The sequence below is a fragment of the Elephas maximus genome, chromosome X, assembly GCF_024166365.1.
Source record: "Elephas maximus indicus isolate mEleMax1 chromosome X, mEleMax1 primary haplotype, whole genome shotgun sequence".
Lineage (NCBI taxonomy): Eukaryota > Metazoa > Chordata > Mammalia > Proboscidea > Elephantidae > Elephas > Elephas maximus.
The window spans coordinates 54,603,591-54,619,458 of record NC_064846.1 but is presented as its reverse complement, the minus strand read 5'-3'; the positions used below and the strand labels follow the sequence as shown (position 1 = coordinate 54,619,458).

The 15,868-nt window shown below is 43.9% G+C and overlaps 1 long non-coding RNA gene across 5 annotated transcripts in view; it reads right to left on the bottom strand.

The window, feature by feature from the left end:
• LOC126069139 (uncharacterized) overlaps nucleotides 1–7,951 on the bottom strand; it is a 68,269-nt gene extending 60,318 nt beyond the window's left edge. For 2 of the 5 annotated variants that reach the window (XR_007515848.1, XR_007515845.1), the window contains exons 1-3: nucleotides 7,837–7,950; nucleotides 6,438–6,564; nucleotides 4,490–4,582 (exon numbers count right to left, since the gene is read on the bottom strand). This is a non-coding gene — a long non-coding RNA (uncharacterized LOC126069139). The other 3 variants (XR_007515846.1, XR_007515849.1, XR_007515847.1) reach the window with 3 other exon arrangements.
• Between the last annotated feature and the right edge of the window lie 7,917 nt (nucleotides 7,952–15,868).

Below are 15,868 nucleotides of genomic sequence, written 5' to 3'. Positions count from 1 at the left end.
CCTGACGTTCCTGCACTGAGATGCTCCCAGACTAGGGGAAGACTGATGCATCACAAGGACCTTCCTCCTTGTGAGGAAGAGCTGACAGAGAGAGAAAGCCTTCCCCTGGAGCTGACGCCCTGAATTTGGATTTGTAGCCTACTCGACTTTGAGAAAATAAACTTGTCTTTGTTAAAGCTATCCACTTGCGATATTTCTGTTATAGCAGCACAAGATGACTAAGACACTTCCCTAACTATGACTCAAAATCCAGGAGCATAATTAAAACAGATTGATAAATTTAACAACATAAAAATAAAAATAACTTTGCACGGCAAAACACATGATAGCCAATTAAAAAGGCACTGGGAAAAATATTTGCAACTAATATGTCTCACCAAGTACTGATATCCTGCTGTGCAATGAGTTTCTCTTTATATATGGCCTTTCTGGCCCTGGGTTTATAGTTCTGCTCAGATGATTTGCTAGGCCACAATCTTGCAAAGGGATTGGACAGTTTACTATGCAAATAAGGTGCATAAAACTCTTGCGAGGATTGGCTGATTACTATGCAAACTAGATGACTGTGGCCTACCTAGGGGATTGGTCAGTGTTGCCATCCTGCTAGGCTTAAAAGAGCCAATCCCACAGAGGTTGAGGGGGACCTCACTACCATCAAGAAAAAGAGCCAGGAGCAGAGTGCATCCTTTGGATCCAGGGTCCCTATGCTGAGAACCTCCTCGATGCAGCTGTAACACTGGAGATAGCATGAGATGGTGCAAGACAGCTTGAGGTAGTACAAGACAGCACAAGTGGCAAGAACCAGGAGACTGACGCAAGATGGCTGTGGTGGGCTTCCTGGCCCACGGAGTACGGCAGCTGTAGTGAGCTTGCCAACCCATGGAGAGCTGAGCACCTTCGAGTAAGAGGCTTACAGGTAGAGTGGGGTACTTCCGGGCACTTAACAACAGAGCCAGAAGAGCTGTTGTGCTTGCCCAAGTGGGGGTTAGCCTGCAGAGGCCAGGCCTGAACGTAGCCCAGCAGCAGAGGTCCAGGAAGTGTGGCCTGCCTGGGGGCACAGTCGAGAAGGAGCTGAGAGCTCTCTTGGTTGGAAGCTGTCCTCATTGACGAACTATATCCTGTCCCCTGAGTTGTTTCTGTTACTTCCAAGTTGATCATGATCTCAAGTTGTAGCCTGTTACTTCCCTAATAAACCACATAATCTTGAGTATAGTCTGTGAGTTCTGTACGGTCAGTGCTATGAATTATTGAACCCAGTAGAGAAACAAAGAGTGCTATGGGGAGGACGGCTGGTGTCGGAATTGGTAAAAAGGTTGGAGAGTGGAGGTATGTCTGACCTCTACCTCACAGGAATCACCTTGGGCTGATGGTGATCCTCATTCCTCCCCCTGAAGTTAGCCAGGTTATGACACTACCGTAAATCACATATTCATTCTATCAAAAAGCTTAAAATAGAGAAGCATAAAAACCAGCAACCCTTTTGTATAATGGTAGTACCTGAAGTTCTCTAACTTCAGGAGGAGGGGAGAAAATCATCATCAGTCCAGAGGTGATTCCTACAAGGTGGAGCGATCCATAGTTTCAACGCCATCCTTATCATACTTCCAACAGCCTTCTTTGCAGAAATGGAATAGCCAATTTCAAATTCATATGGAATTGTAAAAGGCCCTGGATAGCCAAAACAATTGAAAAAGAAAAACAAAGTAGGAAGACTCACATTTCCCAATTTCAAAACATACGACAAAGCTATAGTAATCAAAATAGCGTGGTATTGGTCCAAGGATACCTGCTATTTTTAACAAGTTGAGAATTAATAGATTTGAGTTGCACATGTCTTTAAGAAAGCTTAATACTCTCATGACTGAATCCTGTTCATCAACTGATGCATTTTTAAAACCACTAATCTTCACTATAACCACTGTTTGATGACCTAATGACCTTGAGAAAGTTTCAAACACACTTGAAACAACTTTGTGATATGCAGATGACACAACCTTGCTTGCTGAAAGTGAAGAGGACTTGAAGCAACTACTGATGAAGATCAAAAATCACAGTCTTCAGTATGGATCGTACCTCAAAATAATGAAAACAAAAATCCTCACAACTGGACCAATATGTGGAGCCCCGGTGGCAGAGTGGTTAAGAGCTTGGCTGCTAACCAAAAGGTCAGCAGTTCAAATCCACCAGCTGCTCCTTGGAAACCCTATGGCACAGTTCTACTCTGTCCTATAGGGTCGCTATGAGTTGGAAGCAACTCGGTGGCAGTGGATTTGGGTTTGTTTTTTTTTTTTTGTGGACCAATAAGCAACATCATGACAAAGGGAGAAAATATCAAAGTCGTAAAATATTTCATTTTACTTGGATCCACAATCAATGCCCATAGAAGCAGCAGTCAGGAAATTAAATGCGTTGCATTGGGCAAATCTGCTGCAAAAGACCTCTTTGAAGTGTTAAAAAGCAAAGATGTCATTTTAAGGACTAAGGTGCACCTGACCCAAGCCTTGGTGTTTTCATTTGCCACGTATGTATGTGAAAGCTGCACGATGAGTAAGGAAGACTGAAGAAGAATTGATGCCTTTGAATTACAGTGTTGAAGAAGAATATTGAATATACTATAGACTGCCAAAAGAACAAACAAATCTGTCTTGGAAGTAGTAGAGCCAGAACGCTCCTTAGAAGTAAGGACGGCAAGACTTTGTCTCATGTACTTTGGACATGTTATCAGGATGGACCAGTCCCTGAGGAAGGACATCATGCTCGGTACAGTGGAGGGTCAGCGAAAAAGTGGAAGACCCTGAACAAGATGGATTGACACAGTGACTGCAACAATGGGCTCAAACACAGCAACAATCGTGAGGATGGCGCAGGACTGGGCAGTGTTTCATTCTGTTGTACACGGGGTTGCTATGAGTCAGAACCAACTCAATGGCATCTGACAACAACATACTAATCAAAACAATGTGGTATTGGTTCAAGGGATACCTGTTGAAATAACAGTTGAGAATGTACGCATTTGAGTTGCATGTGTCTTTAAGAAAGCTTAAGAGTTGACTGAGTCCTATTCATCAACTGATGCATTTCTAAAACCACTAGTCTTCACTATAACCACTGCTTGATGACCTAATTACCTTGAGGTTTCAAACACACTTGAAACAACTTATTTCAGAAAACAGTATCACCATCTATCCACATATCTGAACAAAATGCTACAGGGTGATCCTTGACTTTGCCTTAGCCTCACACACCCCACATTCCCAGCGACTGCAGGTCCTGCCTGCTCTACCTCCAAAACAGTCTCAGTCAGACCATTAAGTCTGGTATTTTTATGAGAATGTGCGGTCTGCACCCCACTTTTCTCCTGCTCCATCAAGGACTCTCTGTTGTGTTCCCTGTCAGGGCAGTCACTGGTGGTAGCCGGGCACCATCTAGTTCTTCGGTCTCAGGCTGATGAAGTCTCTGGTTTATATGGCCCTTTCTGTCTCTTGGGCTTATATTTTCCTTGTGTCTTTGGTGTCCTTCATTCTCCTTTGCTCCAGGTGGGTTGAGACCAATTAATGCATGTTAGATGGCCCCCTGCTAGCTTTAAAGACCCCAGATACAACTCATCAAAGTGGGAGGCAGAACATTTTCTTAATACACTTTGTTATGCCAACTGACCTAGATGTCCCCTGAAACCATGGTCCCCAGACCCCTGCCCCTGCTACGCTGGCCTTTGAAGTATTTGGTTGCATTCAGGAAACTTCTTAGCTTTTGGTTTAGTCCAGTTGAAGGCTGTAATCTTTACAGAAGCAGAATGTCATATCTTTCTCCCTCGGAGCAGCTGGTGAATTCCAAACATTGACCTTTTTGATTAGCACCTGCTCACTTTAACCAATGTGCAATTCATAATGGATAAATACACTGTAAAATATCCATATGATTCAATAATATTAAACACCAATGAGAACGAACTACTTAAAAGTATAGACAACAACCAAACCCCAACCAAAAAACACATTATATGTTGAATGTAAGAAGCCAGACACAAAAGACTACATGCTGTAGGATTCCGGAATTTTTCTTATAATCTCCAAACAGAGTTTGGAGCAGGAGAAGAAAATAGAAACCCTATTTCCTTTTATTTTAAGGTCTTTAGTGTTCCCCTCTGCTCTGGCACAGTAGTTAAGAACTCAGCTGCTAACCAAAAAGGTCAGCGGTTGGAATCCACCAGCCACTCCTTAGAAACCCTACGGGGGCAGCTCTACATTGTCCTATACGGTCACTATGAGTTGGAATCGACTCAATGGCAGCTGATCTGTTTTCTTGTTTTTGTTTATGTTACCTTAGGTTAACTTTGAGAACCATATTTCTCTTGAGTCCTTAAAAAGTGATTTACTACACATAGGATCACAAGCTAACACTATGGAGACCTATGTGGGCCCCAGTGCCAAGCCTAGCCCAGTAAGTCTAGGGAACTCTGGGAAAGTCACCTGATCTCATCAGGCCTCACCTGTCCAAGGGGCGCAGAGTAGCCCTGCTCCTAAGCAGCAATGCCTCAGGAACAGGGCAGTGGGATTCCCATCTGAAAAAGCGCTCCGAGCTCCTAAAAGGGAAAGTAGTACACCATGGAAGTCCAGGGAATGATTTTAACACCCAAGTCATCTAACGAATAGTAACAGTGATAATCACTACCTTTTTGTTTTTAAAATTATTAACTTTTTGTTTTACTTACATAAACACCCTCTGCTGCATGGCAAAATCACTACTGAGGCATAGTTTCCACCCAGAGAGATATGGTTCCTGCCTAACCTCAACCACCATGAGCTGCCATCATTCAACAAATGTCTTTTTCTTTTTCCTAAGTGGACTCGCTAGAAGTAGGGGTACTGGAGACATCCTGAGTTCAGGCCCTACTCTGCCACTTACAAACTGTGTGGCTTTGAATACTTCACTTTATAGTAACTCAACTGTCTCATCGATAAAACGATAATAAAATCTATAATCCATACAGTCCTATTCATCAACTGATGCATTTTTAAAACTACTAATCTTCAATATAACCACTGTTTGATGACCCGATTACTTTGAGGTTTCAAACACACTTGAGACAACTTGTCTCAGAAAACAGCAACACCGTCTATCCACACGTTCAAACAAAAAACCGAGTGATTGTTCTTGATTCTGCCTTAGCCTCACACAGTCCACACCCACAGCCACTGCAAGTCCTGCCTGCTCTACCTACAAAACTTGCCCCGTCTAGGCCCACCTCCATCTCCATAATGCTGAAGCGCTTATCCAATCCACCATCGTCCCTCCCCGGACTTCTGCAATAGCCTCCTAATGGTCAGTCCCCATACTCTATCTTGTCCCTCTCCGCTCCATTCTCCACACAGCAGCCAGAGTAACCTGAGAACATGAATCAGATCATGTCACTCCCATACTCTAAGCCTGCCACACCCACAATAAAACCCAGACTCCTTACACGGCCCAAAAGACCCGGCTCCTGTCTGCCCTTTCCACCTCTTGTCCTACCAGTCTACACGTGGTTTGCCGGGCTCCAGCCATACACACTTTCTGACTACTCCTGGACAACAGGGGCTCTCACATCTCAAGGCTACTGACAAGAAGGCCTTCCCGTGGTTGGCTTCTTCTTGTCGCTCAGGACTCAGCCCAAGTGTCCCTTCCTGAGACATCTTTACTGACAACCTCATCGATAATAATCCCTGCCCTTGTCACTTTCTACTGTTTACATGTTCATTGTCTTCAGAGCACTCATACCCTGCTTATCGTTTTACCTGCTTAGAGTTTCCCAGACTGGAAGGGAAGCTCAGGGACCCTGGCTAACTCGTTGACTGCGCTGTGTCCCCAGAGACTACATCAGTGCCTCACCTACAAAGTACTGAATTAATATTACTGAAAAGAGGGAAGTGTTACCTATCTGACACATGTGGGTAGACAGACATATTTAAAGCTGAGTGGCAGGAGCAATTGATGATATGAGACATCAATGAATTCAAACATTTAAGTGCTTTTCATACTTGGAAGAGTACCAGAACCAACTAGAGAAATTATTCAGTATGTAGACACCTCCTGCCCACCTCCCTATTTTTGGTTCAGCAGAGCTAGGGTGGGCCGACAAAGCTGTAATTTTAACAAGCACTGCTGAGTATTGTGATGAAGCGGTCCATGGACCACATCTGGAAAAATCTTGATCTAAACAACTGACGTTTGTGTACTATTAACTTCAATTTCTACCATGCAGAGTTCTACAATATCTGGAGGGTCTCTGTTCATATAATTACTCGAAAGTACACTGGTCCTTTATGCCCACCTAAGACCATGGATGGCTTTCCCACATGAGATCAAGCTTAAATTCCAAAATATTCCTGGGTGGTTGGGAGGACAGGGTATTGTTGTCACATGGTACAGAAGAGGCTGGTGGAAGGGTAGTGACTTACCTAAAATGTCCCAGTGATAGGACCCTGATCTCTTCACTCTTGCTCCAGTAATTTGTCTAGCAGACTCAACATCACACATGGTTCTTCTCTGTCAGCACCTTTCTGAGCTGAGAGTCCACCCTTTTCGCTGATGTTACATTAGGAGGGAGAGGAAGAGGATAAGAAAGCCCATGAAATAAGAGAGAAAAGCAAGAGACAGGAAAGCACATGAAACGGAAGGGGCAGGGGTGATGGCTCTCTTGGCCTATCCCCACTCAGTGAACTGGAAGCGGTGCAGGAGGCTTTTCCTCTTCCCCAGCTCCATCGGACAGCCCCCTCCGGCACACAGTAGTGACACTGAAGCTCACACACAGTGCAATGTGGGTTTATCCCTGCTTGCTAGTACATTTCCATCTATGCTCTCTGCTAGCTCTGCTATTATGCCAACGTCAGAAGCACGGCATTCACACAACAAAGGAGGAAAAGGTGGAATGGGGAGCCAACATGTGCTGAGGCCCACGGATGCCACGTGCTGTGGGGTTTTATTTTCAGACTTTTTCTCTTCAAATCCTCAAAGCAATGCTCCAGGGCAGGCATCATTACTTTCCTTACATATGGGGAAATAGGCTCACAGAGCAAAGTACGCCCTCAAAGAATGCTAGGCAGGTGTCAAATGGTCACAGAAACCAACTTGAAAGGGCTTCCACTGGCCACTCTGGGGGCAAAATAAGCATCAAAATAAATAATGATACTAATAAGTGGTAAACTTTTGAGCAAAACAGGAACCTATGAGTCTTACTGATATAAATAAATACATAAACAGATAAGGGAGAAGGGAAAGCTCTACTCTACAGTCAAGTGCTAATTAATAAATTTAGAAGAGATTAGACAAGCAACACCTGACATAATAATAAGTGGTTCAGGCAAGAATCATATATGGAGGCTCAGTCCGCACCAAATCCCAGAGCAGTCATGGAGCCCCCATGATACCCACGTAGGCCACGTAAACCCAGGAAAAACAAGCAACAAGCCTGACTTGGTTCGTAATTTGGGCTAGGAACTCACTGTCACCGACCTGATACACATTAACTACCTCAAGTATTCCTCACAAACACTCCTGGTAGCTGCAGCGACGCGCGCGCTCACACACAGGCTTCTCTCCCCAGCTGCAGAGATGCACACATGGTCTCTACCCCTCTCTCTCTCCACCCAAGACCCTCTCTCATCGCCCCTGCCTGTGTATGGAAACACCTCCACGACACCCCTGGAACAGGACACCGCGCTCCCTCCGGTCGGGTGGGACCACGACAGCCCGTCTCTCTCCCTGACGAGACAGCGGGGCACCGAGTCCCAAAGCTGGAAAGAGGTCTTTTGGTTCTGGGGCCCCACGTCTCCCCACACCCAGGGCGACGGCACCCACCTCCTACACTGAGGCCCAAACGCCTGCAGCGGCCCTCCTACTAGCCCTGGTCTGTCTCTATTGAAAAGTCGTCACGGTCGCCATCTTGACGTAGGTTTCTACGGCAACCGCGAAGCGCTGGCTGCTCCAGACACCAGAAACGCCTCCTCTCAGCTGTCCCCGCCTTCATCTTTCGATGAAAGCAAAACACCTGTGCCCTTCAGAACCTCACCTAACAGAGCGTTCTAATTAGAGCAACTAGACAGGGACCCAGGCGATCGGCGGAAGTCTGCGTAGTGTGGTGGAAAAAAGCATGTTCCTGTTGTCAATAGCTTTGTTGGCTTCATAAAGAGACAGCAGAGGAATATTATCCATTCACAGTGAGGTGTTCCCAGGGTTCCTGGAGATAAGCTAGCCCTCTGAGGGTGAGCATGCAAAAATCACATACCATGCAAAGCAGTGACCCATCTGTGGCAGAAATCTAAGAGACCATCTACAATCATGTGACTGAATGATATAGACCAAAAGCCAAAAACCAAAGCCACTGCTGTCCAGTTGATTCCCACTCATAGCAACCCTGCAGTGATCTAAGAACATCTACAAATGCCAGGTAAGGAATGTCAGAGTTATTTCAGGGAGGCAGGCCTGGAATATTAGAGGCATCTAGTAGGCAGAAAACTAGTCAATCGAACCATACAAAGGTTTGTCTAATTGTTCAGCTAATGGTCCCGCTTTATGCCTTCGGAAATGCCCTGACATAATATTAGGGTGTGAGAAGGAAGCCTGGTGAGTGAGCATGTGTGTATGCTGCATCCCACTGAAATGGGAAATGTGGGGCCACGAGAACACCATACACTGCTGAGGGAGTACAAATTGGTATGCCCTGTTTGCAGAGCCATTTGGCAACATCTGTTGGAGAAGAAAGGCTGTTGTTGCATTCCTAGGTATGGAGTCTCATACATGTGTGCAGTAGGACACGTGTGAAAAAATGGTCACGACAACATGGCTAGTAACAGCAGGACAGCCCCAAAGTCACCTGATTACATAAATCTCAGAAACACTATTTTCACAGGGGAAAAAGTTGCCAAAGGGCACTTACTTTATGATATCACTTATACATTATAGCTAAAAATGTGCAAGCAATTTTGTATTTTGCATTATTCTCTCAGGACCACTCTGTGAGGAAGGCATCATTATTTCCATTTTACAGATGAGAAACTTAGGTTCACTGATGGTTAATCAATTTTCCAGAGTCATCTAGTAAGGAGGAGGAATGTGACTCTTCCTCACACCCTCCCCAAAGGACACCCTGCAGTCTCTTTTATACATGATTACCATCTAGGGCTTTAAAAAAAAAAACTGGTTTTACACATTTCTAGTTTTGTTTTTTGTGCCCACGTGGGTACTCACTCAACAAATCACTTTTTGATGAAGCTGGCGGTGCAGATAAAATCTGACCGCAAGGTCCTGAAGGTATTAACTGGTCTAGAATCAGCGTTCAAGGGCTTGTGAGTCCAGCCTTCTGCCTAGCTGCACTCTCTCTTCATCTGCGGACTCAATGAGAAACTAGAAGATAAAATAAGGGAACATAAAATTATGATGATTTAAAGAAAATTGTTTGATGATCTTCCCTTAACACAAATCCCTTAGGAAAGTTATCCTGAAATAAAGAAATGGCCCCAAAGCTTCTATGTGTGTACTTCCAACTTGCTGCCACATTTCCAGGTGGTGTCAATGGCAGTTATGCAGCTTGGCTTAGGTGAAATCACCTCTCCTCTGGAAGGAAGGAGAAAAGTGGACCAGGACTAACATTTGTTGAAGTCCTACTATGTGCCATCTACTCTGTACAGGGTTTCTCATTAACCCCTCACAACAATTCCTTAAGGAATACATTGTGAGCCCCTTTTACAGATGACGAGGGGCAGGCTAAGAGAGGCTAAGAAACTACTTCAGTATCACACATCAAGAGTTCTTGTTAGGTGCCGTTGATTCAGTTCCAACTCAGTGACCCCATGTGCAGAGTAGAACTGCCTCATAGGGTTTTCAAGGCTATGATGTATAAGGGAGCAGATTGCCATGTCTTTCTCCCATGGAGCCACTGGGTGAGTTTGAACTGCCAACCATTCTGATAGCAGCCAAGTGCTTAACCATTTCACCACCAGGGATCCTATCCATAAGTGAGGGGCAAGAATGGGGTTCCTCACAACAGAGAACCCCTGAAGGAGCAGGAGAGCAATGGGATGCAGACCCCAGATTCTCATAAGACCAGACTTAATGGTCTGACTGAGACTAGAAGGACCCCGGTGGTCATGGCCCCCAGACCTTCTGTTGGCCCAGGACAGGAACCATTCCCAAAGCCAACTCTTCAGACATGGATTGGACTGGACAATGGGTTGGAGAGGGATGCTGGTGAGGAGTGAGCTTCTTGGATCAGGTGGACACTTGAGACTATGTTGGCATCTCCTGCCTGGAGGGGGGATGAGAGGGTGGAGGGGGTTAGAAGCTGGTGAAATGAACACAAAAAGAGGGAGAGAGCGGGCTGTCTCCTTGGGGGGAGAGTAATTGGGAGTGTGTAGCAAGGTGTATATGGGTTTTTGTGTGAGAGACTGACTTGATCTGTAAACTTTCACTTAAATCACAATAAAAATTATAAAAAAAAAAGAATGGGGTTTCTGTGCTTGACCTCATCACAATATACTATTCATTCTCAGTGAAGGGGAAACTGTGCCTAAAAGGGCCAAAAATTAGTTCTTGGGGGTGGGTGGATCTTAGACATTACAATGGTTTGTGGCCCTCCAAAAGACCATAGTAAATAAACTGATATACACGAACTCTGTGGTATTAAAGTGTCACATTCTAATAGCCCACACGAACCATGGCCACTTCTAACCTGAGACCAGAAGAACTAGATGGTGCCCCGACTATCACTATCAACCATTCTAGTCAAGGACACAGTAGAAGGTCCTGGATAGAATGGGAGAAAAATGCAGAACAAAATTCAAATTGCTAAAAAAAAAAAAAAGGCCAGACCTGCTGGACCAATATAGACTAGAGGAACTAAGATAACCCCAGACTATCGCCCTAAGATACTCTTTGAACTTGGAACTGAAGCTATTTCTGGAGGTCACCTTTCAGCCAAATAATAGATTGGCTTATAAAATAAACAATGTCACCCAGGAGTAATGTGCTCCCTTAAAAACTATATGAGACAAAATGGTAAACATTTCCCCAAAAGCAAAGATGAGAAGGCAAGGAGGGGAACGGAAGCTAGATCAATGGAAACCAAATAAACAGAATGGAAATAATGAGAATGCTGACACGTGGTGAAAATTTTAACCAATGTCACGGAATAATTTGTATAAAACTTGTTAAATGGGAACCTAATTTGCTATGTAAACTTTCACCACCTAAAATACAATAAAATATTTTTAAAAAGCTATATTCTTAGCAGGAAGGAGATAATTGGTTGGGGGGAATCTAAAAAGTCTCCTTAAATAAGTGATTATGAAAGATGGTGGACAAACACTGCATATACTCAGAAACCTATTATATATAGATGATGGGCCACCTGGACTTAGGGACTGGTCATTTTATCTCCCCCATGGGTGCTCACTTAGCGATCCCTCTTGGTGATGATCATGATGATAGAAATGAAATCTTACCTGTTGGGCCAAGAGACCTGATAATGAGGACTATACGAATTAACAGATTTTTAAGGTGGTAGAAGTCAGAACAGGTGTTTCCTCTGGGAAAGGTGATCTGGGTGTTAGGATATTAATGTTTACAAAACCAGTGTAAGCCAGAGGTATTCTAAATTCTATGTCCTTTAATCTTTACATTCTTTCACCTTACCTATTATTAAAATCTACAATTTAGATCAGGGTACAGAAAGAAAGTTTTTTTTTTACAGAAAGATAGGAGAGGTTAAGTAAATCAGGAAAACCACTTTGTGAATGTCTGCTCAGAAGTGAAACCTAGAATTACTCTAAAGCTTTTTCCAATTGTGTCCTGGACCTGTCAGGGTTCTGAATGCCTTAATCTCCCTGGGCGCTGACATTTGATGCTACACAGGGTATGCCCTAATTTTTTTTAATACTGAGGTGTATTATCTTTAAGTTATAATAGTGTTGAAATTTTTAAAACACCATGAATGCCAAATTTCTTATTTCCACTGCCTCCTGCCCTGCTTTGGGACTCCTGGGGCTGTAGGGAGGAAGTGGATATCAGGATAGTGCTAAATGAATTTCCAAAATCATGAGAAATGTTGAAAAACCACAGGAAAATATAACATTGTCTGATGGAACTTTCAATGATTGCAGATAAAATATATAAGACAACTATAGCATAAATGGAGGAGTTACATAAGGGGGCCTATAAGATAGTGAGATTTCTACATATCAATTGAACTAGTAATATACTGATTCCACAATGACTGTGAAAAGTTAATTAGGTAGTTTGTAAACCATAGAGCAACCAATAAAAATGTTATACAAAGACATTTATTCAAAGTGACAACCAAAAACAACCAAACCCATTACCGTTGTGTCAATTCCAACTCATAGCAACCCTATAGGACAAGGTAGAAATACACCATAGGGTTTCCAAGGCTGTATGTCTTTATGGAAGCAGACTGCTACATCTTTCTCCCACAAAACAGCTGGTGGGTTCAAACCGCTGACCTTTCTGTCGGCAGCTGAGTGCTTTAACTACTGTACTGCCAGGGCTCCTTTTAAAATCCCAATAAAAAATTAAAATAGGGTACTAACAATGTTCAAATAAACTAAAAGGAGGCAAAAAAGGTGAAATGGGAGACTGAAAACAGAGGGGCCAAACAGATAATGAATAATAAAATGGTAGACCTAAATCCAAACATCAAAAACTACATTCACCCCTGAGGGAGCAGGAGAACAGTGGGTTGCAGACCCCAAATTCTCATAAAAAGACCAGATTTAATGGTCAGTCTGAGACTAGAGGAAATCCCGGCGGTCATGCTCCCCAAACCTTCTGTTGGCCCAGGACAGGAACCATTCCCGAAGACAATTCATCAGACATGGAAGGGACTGGACAATGGGTTGGAGAGAGATGCTGACGAAGAGTGAGCTACTTGTATCAGGTGGACACTTGAGACTGTGCTGGCATCTCCTGCCTGGAGGGGAGATAGGAGGGTAGAGAGGGTTAGAAACTGGCAAAATCGTCATGAAAGGAGAGACTGGAAGGAGGGAGCGGGCTGACTCATTAGGGGGAGAGTAAGTGGGAGTATGGAGTAAGGTGTATATAAGCTTATATGTGACAGACTGACTTGATTTGTAAACTTTCACTTAAAGCACAATAAAAATTATTAAAAAGAAAACCAAGCCCTTAGGCATGACCTCTGAGACCCTGTCAACAGTTTTCTAGACTGGAGTGGACAGGCTTTGTTTTTTGCTTGAGAACCATGGACCAGGATACAAGCTGGGGAGATACTAAACAACAATGCAAAGAACGCTTCTTGCAAGAATTGGGCCTGGCAAAGATTGAACAGGCCCATGGAACAAAACAAGACTGAAGGGGCGCACCAGCCCTGGGGCAGGGACCGGAAAGCAGGAGAGAATAGGAAAGCTGGTAATAGGGAACCCAGGGTTATGAAGGGAGAGTGTTGACATGTCGTAGGGACGTTGATCAATGTCACAAGACAAAGTGTATACTAACTGTTGAATGAAAAACCAGTTTGTTCTGTAAACCTTCATCTAAGTACAATTAAAAAAAACTACATTCAATGTAAATGATATAAACATAACGAATAAATGACTGAATGGATTAAAAATACAACAAGTGACAAAAACAAAAATGACTCAACTATATGCTGTCTACAAGAAGCTCACTTCAAATATAATGATAGAGATACCTTAAAAGTAAAAGGAAGGAAGAAGATATACCATGTAAACACCAATCAAGAGAAAACTGGAGTGGCTATGCTATCAGACAAAGTAGGCTTCAGAGCAAACAAAATTACCAACAATAAAGAGAGACTGTCAATTCACCAAGAAGCTATAACAATTGTACGTCTTGTATGTACCTAACAACACACTTCGAAGTACATGAAGCAAAAACTGACAGAACTGAAAAGGAATAGAGAAATCCACAATTATACTTGGAGCCTTCAACACTTTGCTCTCAGTAATAGAATTAATAGACAAAAAATCAGCAAGGAAATAGAACTGAAATGAACATCATCATGAACCAACTGGATCTAACTGGCAACTTCAAAACACTCCACCCAACAATAGCAGAACACATACTCTTTTCAAATGCACATGGAAGATTCGGCAAGATAGACTACATTTTGGGTCACAAAACAATCCTTAACAAATTTAAAGAATTGAAATCAGTGTCTCTCTGACAATAAAGGTATAAAACTAGAAATCAACAGAAACATAACAGGACAGTCTCTAAGAACTTGGAAGCTAAACAACAAACATGTAATTCATAGGTCAAAGAGAAAGTCTCAAGGGACATCAAAAGTTCCTGGACGGAATTAAAATAAAAATACAAAATGAAAACCTACGGCTATCAAACTTTGTGGGTGAGAAAACAAATAGACGGTTGTCAAGGCTGGGGTAAGAAGAGATTGACTGCAAAAGGGCATGGGAAATGGTCTGGCATGATGGAATACCTTGGAATAGCTTGATGGCGGCAGTTGCACCATTGTGTGCATTTGTCAATACTCACCAAATGGTTAGCTAAAAAGAATGAACTTTATCTAAATTATACTTTAATTAAAATAATTTTAAAAGCATGTATCTTGTCACAAACAGAATTTTTAGCTGTTTCAGCTTGTCTCAAACCCAGACAAGGGAAGTGGGGCTGTGGGTCTCAGTGACCTCTGTCCTCCTTTAGCAGGGTGGATAGCATGACCTCGACCTCGTGAAGGATCAGCTCCCCCCAGTCATCTTCACCTAGTTCAACAGCTCACTGGGATGGGGAGTCAGGAGAGTCCCAGACTGAATCACAAGTCCTGCCATGTGACCCCATCACTGCTTCACCAGCCTTACCTCAGGTTTCCATGGAAACAAGGACATGCTTCTGTCACCTCAGCAGCAGAGGCTCCATCCACAAGGCTGCTCCTCATGGCTGCTCCACTCAGTTCTCAAGGAAGTACGACATTTTGACCCTCAGAGACCAACACCTTCTGGGCTGGCAAAGCAAGTGGGATCACACCTGTTTACTAACTCTCCAGTGCCTTCCCAGAGCTGAGCAGGTAAAATGTAACTCCTGACCATGTCCTGCATCCTCTGGCCTCTGCCTTCCTCACTCCCACCATCTGGGGCACCTCCCCTGCCTGCACTCACTCTGCTCCACTGTCCTCCCTCCATCCCAAATGAGTCAAGCTACTTCCCACCCCAGGGCCTTTGCACATGCTGGTCCCTCTAGGGCATGGGAGGACTTCCACCCTAGCACTCTCCTGTTCACATTTGAGGTTGCCATTTAAATGTAATTTTTCAGAGGGGTTTTCTGCTTCCACCAATACCACTGCCAGACCAAATTAGATCCCCAATGCTATTCTCTCTCACAGGACGCCAGACTTTGCCCGATGAAGTCCACTTGAGCCAATGTACTTGACAAAAACGTGGGAGTTCAAGTAAAGTAGCTGGCATAGTGCCTGGGACATAGTGGATACTCAGCCCGGGTGCCAAACCCCCATTGGCCTGGTACATTTTTCTAAATGAAATGCACTATTCAACTATTTGTGTGATATCTTCATATCTGGCAATTTAAATTCACGTTTATATGATCTCATTGCTGGGTCTACGTTCTTTTAATGGAGCTTAAGAGCAACATTGTCAAGATCCCTCACCCGGACCCGCCCAACCCATATAAAAAAAAGCCGCTGTGGTTTTAAAAAAATTCTTTCTCTGACCAACTTCTCAACAAGAGGAAAAGGACAAACGGTCCCACAGAGGTGGAGGGGTACGGGTTCAGGGAGAGTGGTGGGCAGCCGGCAGGCCGGTGGACGGGGTAGGCCTCTCGCCCCCCCCCCCCCGCCCCGGCCGCGGGTGACGCGCGGCGACCACGT